The sequence below is a fragment of the Callospermophilus lateralis genome, chromosome 8 (genome assembly GCF_048772815.1).
Source record: "Callospermophilus lateralis isolate mCalLat2 chromosome 8, mCalLat2.hap1, whole genome shotgun sequence".
In the NCBI taxonomy this organism is placed as follows: domain Eukaryota; kingdom Metazoa; phylum Chordata; class Mammalia; order Rodentia; family Sciuridae; genus Callospermophilus; species Callospermophilus lateralis.
In genome coordinates, this window is record NC_135312.1 from 26,184,207 (window position 1) to 26,201,164 (window position 16,958).

The 16,958-nt window shown below is 34.7% G+C and overlaps 1 pseudogene; it reads left to right on the plus strand.

The window, feature by feature from the left end:
- The window catches only part of LOC143406437 (large ribosomal subunit protein eL24 pseudogene), a 45,072-nt pseudogene extending 28,247 nt beyond the window's left edge, over positions 1-16,825 (plus strand).
- The last annotated feature ends 133 nt before the right edge of the window (positions 16,826-16,958 follow it).

Genomic DNA, 16,958 nt, shown 5'->3' on the forward strand with positions numbered 1-16,958 from the left:
ACTGACAAAAGGAGACATCAGGGTACTTACACCTGGGGAAATCAGCATCCATTTTAATGGGCTATTCTTCTAAACTCAATTTTCTGCAATAATGACTACTTGGATCCTTATACTAAGTTATAGTTCTGCTCATGATGGTCTCCTTGAAACATCTGATTGAAAATACTTTCATTCCTCTCTCCTAAAAAAAATTTCCTCTATGGAGTTTGACTTTTAGAGAGCAGTTCAGTTCCCACATGTACATCCATTTACTACCTAATAGATTCTACCTTAAAACCATCTTCAATGCTAAAAATAAGTATATGATCATCACTACAAGTAGAAAGTAATTGTTTTTTGTTAATGTCTCTGAGGCAGAAAGAGAGGGAGAGAGCTCTTTGTCTATTATGTACCATGTTTTATTATTGTAACTAGCTATTTGGACTGATTCAAATAGTTGAAATAACTACCTATTAGTACAGAATGATGTCAGTTGCTAAGGTATGCATTTTTTTTGAGAGAGAGAGAGAGAGAGGTTTTTTTAATATTTACTTTTTAGTTTTCGGTGGACACAACATCTTTATTTTATTTTTATATGGTGCTGAGTATCGAACTCAGTGCCCCGCGCATGCCAGGCGAGCTTGCTACTGCTTGAGCCACATCCCCAGCCCCTAAGGTAAGCATTTAAGTGTCTAACACTTACCAAGGGTTTATTTTGGGTTAGGAAATATTATGGCACAGAGTTGTTTTCTCAACATCTCTATTTTCTTCATAGCTCTCCTTTGTTTCAGCTCCTGACTATTAGCTGGGCAAAGCTAGCTTTCTTGAAGAAAATTGTTCCATAAACTTAACTTTGGCCGACAGGATGTATATGGTTGGGCAAATGTCTCATGGATCTATTTGGAGACCTTAGTGAAAGACAGTAGATCTGTGCCCTTTCTTTCTTTCTTTCTTCTATCTGAAACATGATATGTACACAGAATGACAAAAGAAAGAACAATCATGTTAACATTATGAATTGTTCTTCAGAAAAAAGCCCAGAATTATAAGTACTTTATGAAGCACACTGCCTTTTTAGTACTAAACTATTTGATTTCACATAATTCCTAAGTTCTATATGAAAGATAAATGAACTTTATTATGCATTTGCTTGTTTCAGTCTCTGTTATTCGGTATCTCTGTCATACACTGTTAAGCATAGTCCTGGGTTACATTAGAAATATCTCATTTTCTTCTTGGACTATACCCAAAGGACTTAAAGACAGCATACTACAGGGACACAGCCACATCAATGTTTATAGCAGCACAATACACAATAAATAAACTGTAGAGCCAACCTAGATGTCCTTCAGTGGAATGAATGGATAAAAAAATATGGCATATATACACAATGGAATTTTACTTAGCATTAAAAAAGAACCAAAACATGGCCTGTGCAGGTAAATGGATGGCGTTGGAGAAGATAATGCTAAGTGAAGTCAGCCAATTCCTCCCCAAAATGCCAAATGTTTTCTCTGATATAAGGAGGTTGACTCATAGTGGGGTAGGGAGGGAGATCATGGGAGGATTAGATGAATTCTAGATAGGGAAAAGGGGTGGGAGGGAAAGGGAGGGGGCAGGGGATTATCAAGGAAGCTGGAATGTGATGGACATTATTATACAAAGTACATGTATGAAGATTTGAATTGAGTACTTTATATACAGAGATATGAAAAATTATATACTTTATATACAGAGATATGAAAAAATATGGTATATATGTGTATTAAGAATTGTAATGCAAAAAAAAAACAAAGTACATGTATAAAGGCATAAATTGGTGTGAACATACTTTATACACAGAGATACAAAAATTGCACTCTATATATGTAATAAGAATTATAATGCATTCCACTGCTGTCGTGTATGTAAAAAAAATAAAATCAATAAAAAATAAAATAAATAATCAAACAAACAAACAAATAAGAAATATCTCATTTAACACTAAAACATATTTATTAAGTAGGTTCCATGATTCCCATTCTGAAATAGAAGGGACTAAAGTATAGAAGATAAATTAATTTTCCCAATATCTTGCAGCTTGTAAATCAAATAGTTAAGGCAGTTTGATTCTGGAGAATCTTAGCTATTTTAAAAGATTTCTTCATTATTAATCCACACACCTACCTATATTGTGAAGTTATAGACTCAATTCTTGTTATTCTTGCATATCAGTATTTCAGTTCTCAGAAATTTCAACACCTAGTGCAGAACATAATATTTCAATTAGGACGCTGCAGAGAGATGTCCCTTCAAATACTCTAGGTTTTTATACTTGTATTGGCAGGCACATGGACATTTTTTTTTTAAAGAGAGAGAGAGAGAGAGAGAGAGAGAGAGAGAGAGAGAGAGAGAGAGAGAGAGAGAGAAATTTTTAATATTTATTTTTTTAGTTCTCGGTGGACACAACATCTTTTATTTTATTTTTATGTGGTGCTGAGGATCAAACCCAGTGCCCCGCGCATGCCAAGCGAGCACGCTACCGCTTGAGCCACAACCCCAGCCCACATAGACATCTTAAACACATTCATATGTCTGAGAAGTATTACTGAAATATATATATTCTTTACCGATGGGCTTAGATTCCATTTCCTGATCTTGGTTGTATCTACAAAGTTTACATGTATATGCTTTAGAAAAGGAAAGTTTTTCAAGAGAAAAAATTTAGAATTTTTTTCAAAAGAAAAAAATGTTTTACTATTTTTATTATGTATCTCACAGTGGGAGTAAATAAAATTAAATATGACTTGGAAATACTGTAATTATCCTTAAAAAAAATCTAGAGTGCTAGAACTCTCTCCCAGCTATGTTTACTCTCAACTTGGACATCAATTGCCAGAAGTCCAGACAGTAAATCATACTTGCTTTACTCTGAATGATTTAGACAAATAGCTACTCCCTATCTATAATAGTCATAGTTTTCTATTGTGAATTCAGAAATTCATACTTATGAAAACAAAATAAAATTTAATGGGAAAGATCTTGTTGAAATGGGATTAAGTAATTTGTAACCTTCCACATTGGAAGATCAAGAAAATGGAAGCTCCAAAGGTGAAAGCTGTCAATATTCTTCTACTAGTTCATAAATTCTTCTGAAAATTTCAATTCCCATATTAACATTTCTCTTGGGCAGTGTAATGGTATAGCTACAGGGTTAACAGAACGTAATTGTGAAGGAGGGGAATAGTATTGTGTGATTCAATAAAGAAATTGTGTCATCTAACTGAATAGGCTTCAGTGAGGAAAAAGTAAGAGTGTTAAATAATGAGAATGGCTGCTTTCCTTGATGTTTCACTCTGTCACTCACAGAACAGAAACCTGAATATCAAGAAATAATGAGCAAAATGTGCTCTATCTGTCTCCATAACATTTCAGGTCGGAATTACGAACTCTTCACTACTTTCATATTTGTCTTTTCTACACTGTGGACACAACATTGCAAACATTTTCACCCACATTTCCTTGTGAAAGCGTAGGGACAATTTTGTTTTTATATCAATAATATAATTAGGTGGAATATATCCCAAGTTGGTGAGATTTAGAAGCTCATATTCGATTTGTATATTTTCTAACAAAAATCCCTATTCATTCCTGAAATTCTCATGCAACTGTGTTCTTTATTCTGATCTTGGATGAGTTACTAATATTCTAAACTTCTTTCAAGTTTCAAAGGCAGAAGTTCTCGGTATGCTGTCTGATTTGTCATTTGGAATATTCTCAAAAAAAAAAAACAACTGTGAGTAAAAAACTAGGTTTAATCTGAGGATGCAATGCAATATTTCTGTGATTTGGAGCAAAATGAGACTTAATATACATTGCAATTTATTCTTTTCTCACTAGTATTCTCGAAAACATCAATTATCTTTTTGTTTTCCTCATTGGTGGTCCTTAATTTTGCATCTTACATCGAGACAAAAATTTTTACAGATGGCAGAATCCAACTCCCTTAATGATAAAGGATCTTGGATCTTCTCTAATGCATACAGATTCCTCTGGATCAGCCTACTGGGAATTCCTTGACACCTTCACTCTAGTAAAGAAGATCAATATTGAATATGCAGGATTTTCCCCCTAGGGAGCAACAACAAATTTTATATCACACCTCTATGAGGAATATGTTGTCCCTCATTTTGTATAAAAGCATGTATATCTGTTTTAATGAAACAGCCCCAAATTATTGCATTAGCCTCACAGGATGGGGAGGAACAAAACATGGCTGAAGATTGATTTGCAATAAATTCCAAAACTATTGGAAGTTAGATTAGTCAATATTTTCTCTTTCTTTTCCCAGAGTCTATTCATGCCTCTTTGACAAGGAAGCACACAAGTTTTATTATTTGTTGGTAACTCTAGAGTAAGTTGCTCCTATTTTCCATAGTCCGAATCTGAAGTCAGACAATAAGATTAAGGGTGATCAGCAATGGTTTATTGTCTGATATGAGGTTTCTATTGAGAGAACAAAATTTATACTCCCTGGTGGGGGGGGGGAATATTTACTCTAATCCCTCAATTACTCATCCCGATAAGAGAAGTGACTGATTGCCACAGTGAGTTTGGGAGCATATGCAGTGCATACTCATTTCCACATCTCTGGATACTCTCATTCACAGTCCAATGACCCTTTTATATTATGTATATATTTCTCTGATGATGGGGAATCCGTATTTTCCATCTGTTTCAAATTGCAAAGGGAAATTAAAGGATGTTTTTTGATTCCCTAAAATTTTAACACTATTTTCTGGAATCCCACTTTAAACAATTCTTTCTGGTGGAACATGTTTTTCTATTTGCAGGAAGTGAAAGAAAGTTTTAACAGAATCAGCAATGGCTAAATTAGGACTTTGCAATTAGACAGTTTATCGATGCTGCAAATGCTAATCACAGGTTTCTCCCCAGTTATTACACACAAAATTTTAATTCTCAAAAATAGGTACGAATAGAGAAAAGTGGATTATTTCCATATGCCTAAAATATATTATCACAGATGTTAAAACTTTACTTTCCTAACCCTTTAGTGCTAAGGGACGTTGATCTGGTCTTCCAGGATTTTAAAAAAGAAATTTATGATCCAAACAGAAGTATAAACTTAAAGTTTTCATTGTGTTAAATTCTTTTTTATTATAGAAAAAGTATGATACAAATATTATATTTTGGCTGGACACAGTGGTGAATACCTATATTTCCAGTGGCTTGGGAAGCTGAGGCAGGAGAATCAGAAGTTCAAAGCTGGTGTCAGCAACTTAGAGAGGCTCTAAGCAACTTAGAAAGACCCTGTCTTAAAATTAAAAAAAAAAAAAATTTAAAAAGGCTAGTGATATGGCTAAGTGGTAAGGAGCCCTTAGATTCAGAGTCTGTTACCAAAAGTAAATAAGTACATTTTAGAATTAGTTTTCAGATATTTCTGTGCCATTACATAACTGTTTGACTTTTGAATGTCAGATATTTGCATGATTCCTATCTGTAAATGAGTGTGTGTGTGTGTGTGCTGCATTTTTTAAAACTCCCTGAATTATTATAAGTATTAAATGCATTCATATGTATAAAACTATAATAATAGTAGTTGGCACACAATATTCAATCAAAAATGTTAATTATTATTATCCTCTGATGGACTATATGGATCTCTCAAATAATGTTGGACATTCTTAAAAATGAAAAGAGCTCCGTAGGGCTTAAGAAAGCAGTTATCCTTTTTCCATATTAGTCATGCATAGGTCTTCCATAACATCAGCTCTTTGAATACTCTGTTTGTGTGTCTATCTATCTATCTATCTATCTATCTATCTATCTATCTATCTCTCTATCTGTATGTTATAGACAGCTTAATGCCATATTGAAATGAAGTCACCTGGTACTGATCTATTTTAATACAGTCATTTAGAACATAATAATCCAAATTTACCTTTATTCTCCCATAGATTCATGTCTTTTTGATAAAGGGGCCTAGGTTTTATCATGTTTTATAATTCTTCAGTAAATTGTTTCTTATTTAGTATGAGAAATATTATTTTCCCAGAAATTTCTCCAAAATGTTAGGAATCCTCTAATCATACTATGTTGTCTAAAAGCAACAATCTTCTCTCATTAATAGAAAAGAATATGATGGCACCTTCACTTAAGACACCTGCCTTATTTCTTCCTCTATAATTATGCTGTTTAATGTGTTGTCAAATCAAAGTTCACAAAATTCTCACATTTGAATTTGGGAGATTGTGTTAGCAAAATATATTTTAACAGAAGAAATTGAGATGATAGATGAACTTATATTTCATTTGTGTTTTTCTGTAACTAATGACACAAAGAAGTAATTATAAATTAAGCAATTCATTGCAAAGGTGGTTATTCTTTCCAAATACACTGACAATCCTGATGCACATCTGTGCTGGGAGCCATCAGCCAAGTAGGTATGACAATTTCCTTGCCAGCGTACCCCCATGTTTCTTTAGTGGAAGGACTCGTGGAAATAGGACATTTTGCAGTGACATTGCATGTAAGGTGACCTTGCTCAAGGACCAGGGCAGATCAGTGTTTAGGGTGTTCCTGGTTTAGCATAATATGAGATTAGGGTGTTCCCCGTTTAGAATAGGGCGTATCCTGCTGCCTGAGTTCCTCTTGAGTTCTTAGGGTCAGACAGTATATTTGGGAGACAGAAGCCCAGTGGAGTGGTGGATTCGGGCAGAGAACGTGGATTTCCCCAGAACGTGTTTGTAGAAGGCCGGTGTGAGATCGGGAATAAAGAATTGCTGTTTGAATCTAAAAGCTGTGTGGAGGCTCGTGATTTGTGCCCAGCCAGAGACTGCGGCACATCTGGGCTCTGGCTATTCCAACATCACTAGTGATTGCCAGCTTAAGCCAGTGAGTTCTATCCTTCACTTCCATACCTGTAACAATGAAGCTGAACTTAGTAAACGCTTTCTTTTGTAGAATGTTATGATGTCACCAAACTCTGTTAACAGAGGGCTCTGCAGGGATACTGCATGAAGAGGTCTGTATTGGCTCCAGTGTGCTCCTGTTCTTGGCTCCAGCATGCATCTTTTGGCATAGCAGCCAATAATAGATGGTGGCCAGCAGTGTAGGTTTGTCCATAATACAGTGCTTCTGTGTGAGCAGTTGCTTCTAGCACCTGAAAACTACTTCCTTTTTGCAGAAACTAAGGGAACTTTATAAGGGAACTGGTGAGCCAGTTCACTTACACAAGGAGGTTTGCCTCTCATTCTTTGACAGGGAACATGATCATTCATATCTGTTTCGTCTTTAGCTGGTGGCAGTGCCAAAGGTTGTGGTTTTTTATTCCTATACTTTCCTAAATTCTTTATAGTCCTCTTTTTACCATAATAGCTACTCCTTGCTAAGATTTTATAATTCATTATACTAAACTTTCCTTGATCAAATTTATATGTGGTCTTTTTCTCTTGATTGGAACTTGACTGATAGGCTACTGTTATGAGGAACTTGCATGGTCCTTAGAAATTCAACTGAAGAAAAGAGATTTGGAAATTATTCTATTTATATGCTTGGATTTGAGCATATTGGTGTGAAATTTGCCAGCAAGAAACAGGGTGTTAAGTAATCTGTATTATGTAATGCAGTAACAGTTAATCAAGATGCAGCCTGGATCTGAATCTCTTCCTTTAGGAGTCCAATGGATGCTACTCTTTAATGTACAACAATAGCAAAGACTATGAAGTTTATTCTGTGGTCAGAATTACCTGAGTGCCTGGGAGCACTCACAGGAAAAAATGTCTAGCTCAAGTCACAGTCTAAGAACCAGAAAGCTTCCAAGACAGTCCTAAAATGAAATCTCAGTTATTAATGTTACAGGGTTGATATTTCAAAAATCAAATGCAAAATTTACTATGGTTGCTGAATTGCAAACCTGTACTATCACCATATCTGAGAGTCAAGTTATTAATATTGACTTGAAAGGAACAGAGAGGATTTGTAGCTACATGCTCAAGTATATATAGTATTATGAGTCTCCCCTTATGCTCTATGCCCTCTTGGTGTACTCTAGGCAGTCTCTTGTGTCAACATGGGCTTCCTCCCCTGTCAATCATCCTTCAAGTCATGTCCTATCTAACTCCTTACTCACTTGATTGCCCAGGACTTGTTTCTGTAAGATTGATCAAACACTTTGATCATTCTAAAGTCTATTCCATATCACTTCAGAGGGTTTTTTTTATTATTCTATTGAAACTTCTATCCTTAAACCCTGGAATTTTCAAATAAAAATGTTTGCTTTCACCATTATTTTTTTGATGTAGGCTTCAACATACTTTCTAAAATCAATTTAGGGAACATAAATATCTAATTTGATGAATTTTGACAATTATATACAAACATGCACATACTCTTAAAGCTATTGAATCTTTCATCACTCCAAAGTGTTTTATGTCTTAGAAATCCTAGTGATTTACTACCATCACCACTTCCGTGGTCACTTTTTTTAAATTTATTTTTTTATTTATATTTGACAGCTGAATGCATTGTGCTCCTTTTGCCAAAAATAACATAAATGCAGCCATATAATAAATTGTTTTGTATCTCATTTCTGCTCAAGAGAATGTTTCTGACATTTATTCCCCAGTATGTATCAATTGTTCATTTCTTTAATTTCCTTTTTTTTGTGTGTGTGGTGTAGAGGATTGGATCTAGTGCCTTGCACATGTTAGGCAAATGCTTTACCACTGAGCTACAACTTCAAAATTTTTTCTTATTGATAAGTAATATTCCATGACATGAACACGCCAAAGTTCATTCATCTTTCCTGCTGTTAGGCTTTGGGTGTTTATAACATGGGGCTGCAATGAGTGAGAATGCTATGAATAGTTTGTGATTTTTTTTAAAGGATAAATGTGTATTTTAGACAAATTTAATAAGGCTATCAGGTAAGGCAACAATGGCTGCTATAGGATAATCAGAGTACCAGAAAGTACTGCAAGTACAGCCCAAGGCAATAAAAACTGCAAGTACAACAAGAGAGCAGAGTAGGTACCAATCACTCTGCATGCTGGCTTCAGGGTTGCAAATCACAGAGCATCTCCCAAGCACATGTCCTAAGCTTGGCTGAAGGGAAATCCCCAATGCTATCTTCACTACTATAGTTGGATAAAATCTAAAGAGGAAAAAAGTATAGATTTTAAATGGTGCTTTTCTTTTCTTTTCTTTCTTTTTTTTTCCTTCTTCTATTTGGATTGGCATTACTTGCACTCAGTAAAGACCCAGATAATTTTTAGAAATATTATTTTGTACCTTAATCCAGGCCCCAGGTGCTGCCCCATTGCAACATAACACGGAATCCCCCTGAATAATTTCTGTCTTTGTCTAATTTCAACAGCTTTCCTGAGGTATAATAGATATGAACAATTGCATATATTTAATGTATCCAAAGACTTTCACAAGTTTCCTTGTGTCACTTGTTTTAGCTTTGCTTTTAGAGTATGAATACTTTATATGAGATGTACTTTCTTTTTTTTTTTTTTTAAAGAGAGTGTGAGAGACAGAGAGAGAGAGAGAGAGAGAGAGAGAGAGAGAGAGAGAGAGAGAGAGAATTTTTTGATATTTATTTTTTAGTTTTCGGCGGGCACAACATCTTTGTTTGTATATGGTGCTGAGGATCGAACCCTGGCCGCACGCATGCCAGGCGAGCACGCTACCGCTTGAGCCACATCCCCAGCCCGAGATGTACTTTCTTAATCAATTTTTAGATGCATAATGGACAACTGGTAACCTTAGGCACTGTGACACAGCAGATATCAAGGACTAAATTATATTGTATAATTGGAACTTTATACCAAGTAAATGATTATCCACTTCTGCTTCCCCCCAGCTCAAGGTAATGACTATTCTAAGCTCTTCTATGACTTTGTGACTACTTTACATATCTCGTGTAGACTGCAGAATCACACAGTCTTACTTTCATATTATACTAATTTCTTTTAGTATAATGTCTTCCAAGTTTGATTAAGCTATTTAAAAGAAAAGTAAATTTCTCTCATCTCTCTTTGGCTTCACTCAGCCTTCAGCTGACATTGCCTCACATTCAGTCAAAGGCCATTGTGCCTCACAAGACCTGTTGTCTCTCACTGGCAACATTATACAGCGACCTCCCTGCTTCCTTGAAAAGCTCTCTTGCATGGTATGGCTCTTCCCCCACTGCCTGCCCCCTAGGACTTCAACAGACTTCTGCATTCCACTTGGTTCCCTGAGTGTTAGGATTCACTTGCCAAGCCCCAAACAACTTGTTTACCCATCTTTATGGTCAAGAAGCCTGCCAAACTGAAAACTTTTGATGTATTTCTCCCAAGGATTTGGGCCCTTTTTCCTTGTTAAATTCCAGTTGCTATCAGGGCCTGGAAGACCCACCAGGAGCCCTGCTTTTAAAACTATATTCTGCCAATTGTCTTTTGTTTCTTACCGATTATATTCAGACTTTTTTTTTTTTTTTTTAATTTTCCCAGCTGGTTCACACCTCCAAGAAGGAATCTGCTCTATTGGGTTGATGGAAACCCCGGCACAGCTTTTCTCTGTTGAATAGGATGTTGATCTTGTGTTTGTCATATATAGGATATAGCCTTTAAAATGTAGAGGCAAGTTCTCTCTATCCCTATTTTCTATAGTGTTTTCAACACGAACTGGTATTGAACTTTTTAAAATGTATGTTCTTCATTTAATAGGATAGTCCTGTTATTCCTGCTCTAACTCATGTGAATTACATTTATTAATTTGCATACGTTAACCAACCTTGCATCCCTGTGTTGAAACGCACCCTAGATCATGGTATACTATATTTTAATGTGTTTTTTTAAAGCAGGCTGCCAATATTTTATTAAGGATATTTTGCATCAATGTTCATCAGGGATATTGGTCTGAAGTTTTCATTTTTGATTTGTCTTTGGTTTTGGTATCAGAATGTTACTGGCTTTATAAAATGAACTTGGCAGTGTTTCCTCCTTTTCTATGTCATAGAGTAACTTGATAATTTGCATTACATCTTCCTTTAAAGGTCTGGTTAAGCTCAGCTGAGAACCGATCTGGGCCTATGTTTTCCTTGTTGGAATCTTTTTAGTTGTGATTCAATTTCATTTCTTCATGTTGGGCTGTTTATATTACATTTTCTATTTCCTCATGGTACAATTGGGATAGGTCATATGTGTCTAGAAATTTGTCAGTATCTTCAAAAATTTCTAGTTTACTAAGGAATATGGTTTCAGTGATCACCAGATTTCAAAAGTGTTTGTTGGGATATATCTTTTACACTTCTAATTGTGTTGACTTGGGTCTTCTCACTTTTTGGGTTACTATTGCTAAGGCTTTGTTGCTTCTGTTTGTCTTTTCAAAGAACCAATGCTTTTTTTTCACTGATCCCTTGTATTTTTTTATTCTCAATTTCATTATTTTGTTTCTGATTTTAGTTATTTCCTATTTTCTACCTATTTTGTAATAGTACCTCCCACAGCCTTGAAATGTAATGTTATATTATTTATTTGTTATCTTTCTATTATTTTAATGTAAGAATTTAATGCTTCGAATTTTCATCTTAGAACTCCTTTCATACTGTGCCAGTGATTTGGATGTGTGATCTCTATGTTCATTTATTTCTAAGAATTTTTTATTTCTCCTCTGATTTCTTTTATAATCCCTTCCTTCTTTAGAAGTGTGATATTTAATCTTCAGGTGTTAAATTCATTTCTTTGTTTTTTTTTTTTTTGATCTTGTTGTTTATTTCTGATTTCATTTCATTATGATCTGATAGACTGCTGTTAGGAATCATCTCTATACTTTTGTATTTGCTAAGATTAACTTTGTGCCCTAAAATATGACTTATTCAAGAGAAAGTCCACTGTGGCACTGAAAAGAAAATGCATTCCATTGTCTGTAGATGAAATGTTCTATAGCTGTCTGTTAGGTCCTGTAGATTAATAGTACTTTTTAGTTCTGAAGAATTTTTCCATAATTTATGCATACTTGTCCTGTCAAATGGTGGAAGAGGTGTGTTAAAATCACCGAGTATTATTGTGTTTTGATCAACTAAGTTTTTTATATTGAGAAGGGATTGATATAGACAGACCTTTGTAGCATAAATATGTACAATCACATCTTGTTGGATTATTCCCATAACCAGTGTAAAGTGACTTTGTCTTTTCTGATTATTTTGACTTGAGGTCTACTTTTCTTTTGTTATAAGAGAAGCTATCCCTGCTTGTTTTCAGTTTCCATTTGCGTGATATATATTTTCCATACTTTTACCTTCAGTCTGTAAAATGAGTCTTATTATGAATAACATACTATTAAGTCTTGTTTTTAATCCAATCTGTTAATCTATAATTTTGATTGGAGAATTTAGATCATTTTTATTTAAGAAATTATTTTTATTTCCTGCCATTTTAATTTATTTCTATTGCTTACTTCAGACTTGATTCTCCTTTAATTTACTACTCTTCTATTGTGATTGATCACTGTGATGGTTTCCATTTTTATTTTTTATTATTCTGCATGAAATATTTCATTGTGTATGTTTTGTACTGTAGGCTCAATGGTTATGAATTATTTCCATTTATGGTTTCCATAAAAGTTTTTAATTTCATCTTCAATACTTAAGGATAATAAGAATTTTGTTTGTACCATATTTGCTTTCAGAACTTGGTATATATTATTCCAAGCTACTTCTTGCTTTTAGGGTCTGGGTTGAAAATATATTGAAATCCAAAAAGACATACTTGTAAATGTGACTTGCTATTTTTCTCTTGCAGCATTTATAATTTTATTCTTATTCTGCATATCAGAGATTTTCATTATGTTTCTTGTTTTAAAAGCTGTTCTAATTAGTTATACATGGCAGTAGAATGCACTTTGATACATCAGACCTAAAAGGAGTATAAATTCTTATTCTTCTGGTTGTACATGATGTAGAATCACACTGACAATGTACTCATACATGCACACAGGGTAATAATGTCAGGTTCATTCTTCTATCCTTTCTATCTGCACACTCCTTCCCCTCCTTTCACTTCTCTCTGCTGAATCCAAAGTAACTTTATTCTTCCTAACCCCCCACCCCCTTATTGTGAATTAGCATCTGAATATCAGAGAAAATGTTCAAGATTTGGATTAGGGGGATTGACTTATTTTGTTTAGCATGATATTCTCCAGCTCCATCCATTTATCTGCAAATGACATCATTTTATTCTTCTTTAAGGCTGAAGTAATATTCCTTTGTGTATATATACCACATTTTCCTTATCTATTCATTTTTTGAAGGTCACCTAGATTGAATCCATAGTTTATCTATTGTGAGTTGAGTTTCTATATACATTGATGTGGCTGTGTTACTGTACTATGCTGATTTTAAGTCCTTTGGATATAAATCAAGGAAATGAATAGCTCGGTCAAATGGTGGTTCCATACCAAGTTTTATGAGGAGTCTCCATAGCACTTTCCATAATGGTTGCAACAATTTGCAGTCCCACCAGGAATGTTTGAGTGCATCCTTTTCTCCACATTCTTACCAACATTTATTGTTGCTAGTATTCTTGATAATTACCATTATTACTGAATTGAGATGAAATCTTAGAGTAGTTTTGATTTGCCTTTATCTGATTGCTAGAGATATTAAACTTTGTTTCATATTTATTAATCCATTGTATTTCTTCTGTGAAGTATCTGTTCAGTACTTTAGCCCATTTATTGATTGGGTTATATATATATATATATTTGTATATTTGGGGGTTCTATATTTCTCTTGTGTTTGGATTTCCATTTCATTCTTAAATCTTGGAAAATTTTCTGATACTATTTTATTGAAAATATTGTGCATTCATTTCATTTCTTTTTTAACGCCTTCATCTATACCAATGATTCTAAGATTTGGTTTCTTAAAGTCACTCCATATTTCTTGAATATTCTCGTCATGGTCTGTTAATATCTTTTCTTTATTATTGACTTATTTTCAAGATTATATACTTTTCATTCAATGTCTGAGAATCTTTCTTCAAAGAGAATTAATATAATGATGTATTCCATTTAATTGTAACATAATTTATTGAATCATTCATTTCTAATATTTCTTTAAATTCTTTTTTTAGAATCTCTATATTTTTTGTAATAATTTTTCACTTCCTATACTTTCTAAGTTCATTACTTACACCTTCTTTTAGCTAAATGAACATTGAAATTATATTATTATTTCTATATTTTTTCTCTAACATTTTCTCCACTGTGGTGTCTATGAGAATAGTTGTCAAAGTGCTGTGGGCAATTTGGTGTGATTTTCCCATAGATTTTTCAAACTGCTTGAATGTCTACCAATCTACTGTGATGATTATTACACCTACTTTTATGCAAGAGACTATTTAGGGACCTTGCTTTTTGTCAAGAGCTCTGGGGGGCTGAGCAAATATACAAGTATTCATATTACTCATTGTGTCTCTTTGGCTATTCCCAGTATCAGCACCACTTTGAGAGAAAATATTAAACCCTATTTATCACAATCACTTCAGAGTAAATCCATGTAGTCCTAGGAAAAGTAAAAAACAAACAAACAAACAAACAAACAAACCCCAATTGTTTATAATGTTTCTCTAATCCAGGAAAGAAATATAGCAATGTTCTGGAGTTGGCTGAGAAACTAATTACTAAAATTACTGCAGCATATTTTGTAGGGCAAAAAAAATGGAAGGAGAGAAAAATTTGAGCAAAAGAGAGAGAATGAAAATAAAATATATAAGAGAGAAATATAAACCATGGAGAAAAGAAGTAAAAGATGAAAACGGATTGATGGGTATGGTTTGATGCAATAGCAGGTAACGAAAGAGGTAAAAGAGGAGCCAGGGGGAGCAAGTGTCACCTAAGTTTGGAAAACAAAGAGGGAAATAAGGATTTCAATTAATGCTTCAAAACTATAAAATAAATACAATCAGTTTGGTTTAGGATGTAGTGTTGAAAGCTAGGTGAATAACTATTGAATCAAAGTGAAGAATAACATGTATTTTCAAAATTGATATTGTAGCTATTTATAGTAATCCATGCTGAGGTGCAGAAAAATTCTAACTGAAATTTCTGGGTTTGCATTTCATCAGCATTTGGGACCTTGAGCAGATGCCCATCACTATTCAGCTTTGTATTCTCCTAAAGTACTCAGTGATAGGAGCTATTTCTTGGGTGGATATGGATTTCTCACCCGTTGGTTCTTGTTTATCAGTCCAGGGACCTGATCTTGCATGCTCATAGAGTGCTTTGTTGTGCCTTCTTGGGATTTTTAGTGGGTGCAGGAGCACATGATGCATGGCTTTGGGCTCTCACTCTAAGTGCTGCAGTATGCTATGCTTTAACTCCTCTCTGGAGGGTCTTCTTTAAAGTGTCATGTTTTCTGGTTGCTGTCTTCAACCATGGGACCTATGAGGATTTATAAAAGAGAAAGAATGAGTATGGACTCTCTTTTATGACAACTGGATCCATGATGGAAAACCTATGACCAAGATGAAGACATTAATCCACAAATAAGGACATGAACAATCATCTCTCACTTTAATCTACTACCCAGAACTGCAACATTGAAGATCGAGCTTACAATACATGGATTTGAGAGATACACTCAAACCATAGCCAACTGTGTGTCACTGTGCACTGAGAATCATCAGAAAACCATACAGTAGAATCCTAGATTTGTATTATTTCTGATGTAAAAATATGGGATGGCAAATTCTTTTCATATTTTGTAAGGTAGTTGTGGGTCCACATTCATAACATCAGTTCCCTCCACTTGGAGAAATGACTTATCTGGCAAATTGAAGCAGAATTAGGTTGAAGGCAATTAGTAGGAGGCCTTTTCAGAGAGTGTGAATTTTTTAAGGCTTGAGGATGTAAGGGATTTTCTGGTTACTAGCACATGCACCACAGCCAGATCTAGTGTTCATCAGTCTTTGCTTTCCTTCTTTCCTTTGCTTACCACTTTTATTTCAGCTTTCTTTCTGCTTTAACATTCTACATTACTTTCCAGTTTACTATTGCTCTCCTAATTTTATATCTCTTCTGGGAGCAGTCATGATTATCTGTTCCTTAATTCAATGGTTTCAACCTAAAAGTCAGGAAAATTCATTTGCCATTACTTATCTTTTTTTTTTTTTTACCCCACACAACCACCCTATTCTAAAACTAATGACTAGACAGTAAAATAATGAGCAGCCCTGCAAACACTCATGTTGTAGAAAACTTCCCATTAATAAAGCTTGAATTCCAATCTGCTCCCATCCTCGTGCAGAACCCCTCTGCGGCGTCCTGGGCCTGGCTAATACTTGCTGTAAAGAGCCCCCTTAATGGGTTTTCACTTTTCGTTATAGGGTAGAGCTGTGCAGTTTTAGGGGCTACAAGATATACTCCAGACAGGGGAGGCACTATGCCAGGACCTACGGAAAGTTTTTCCAATTTCTTAATGCAAAATGCGAATTGGCTTTCCTATCCAAGAGGAATCCTCGGCAGACAAACTGGACTGTCCTTTACAGAAGAAAGCACAAGAAGGACCAGTTGGAAGAAATTCAAAAGAAGAGAACCCAACGTGCAGTCAAATTTCAGAAGGCCATCACTAGTGAATCCTTTGCGGATATCATGGCCAAGAGGAATCAGAAACCAGAAGTTAGAAAGGCTCAAATGAGAGCAAGCTATTAGGGCTGTCAAGAAAGCAAAAAAGGCTAAGCAGGCATCTAAAAAGATGGCAATGGCTGCTGCTAAGGCTCTCACAAAGGTAGCACCTAAGCAAAAGATTGTGAAACTTGTGAAGGTTTCTGCTCCTCGAGTTGGTGGAAAACCCTAAATTGGCAGATGAGATTTTAAAATAAAGATGTATCTATAACTTAAAAAAAAAAAAAGAAAAAGAAAACTTTCCATGAGCTGTAACCACTGTACAAGAATGGTCCGCACTCCTTTGTCCTGTGTCTCATCTCATC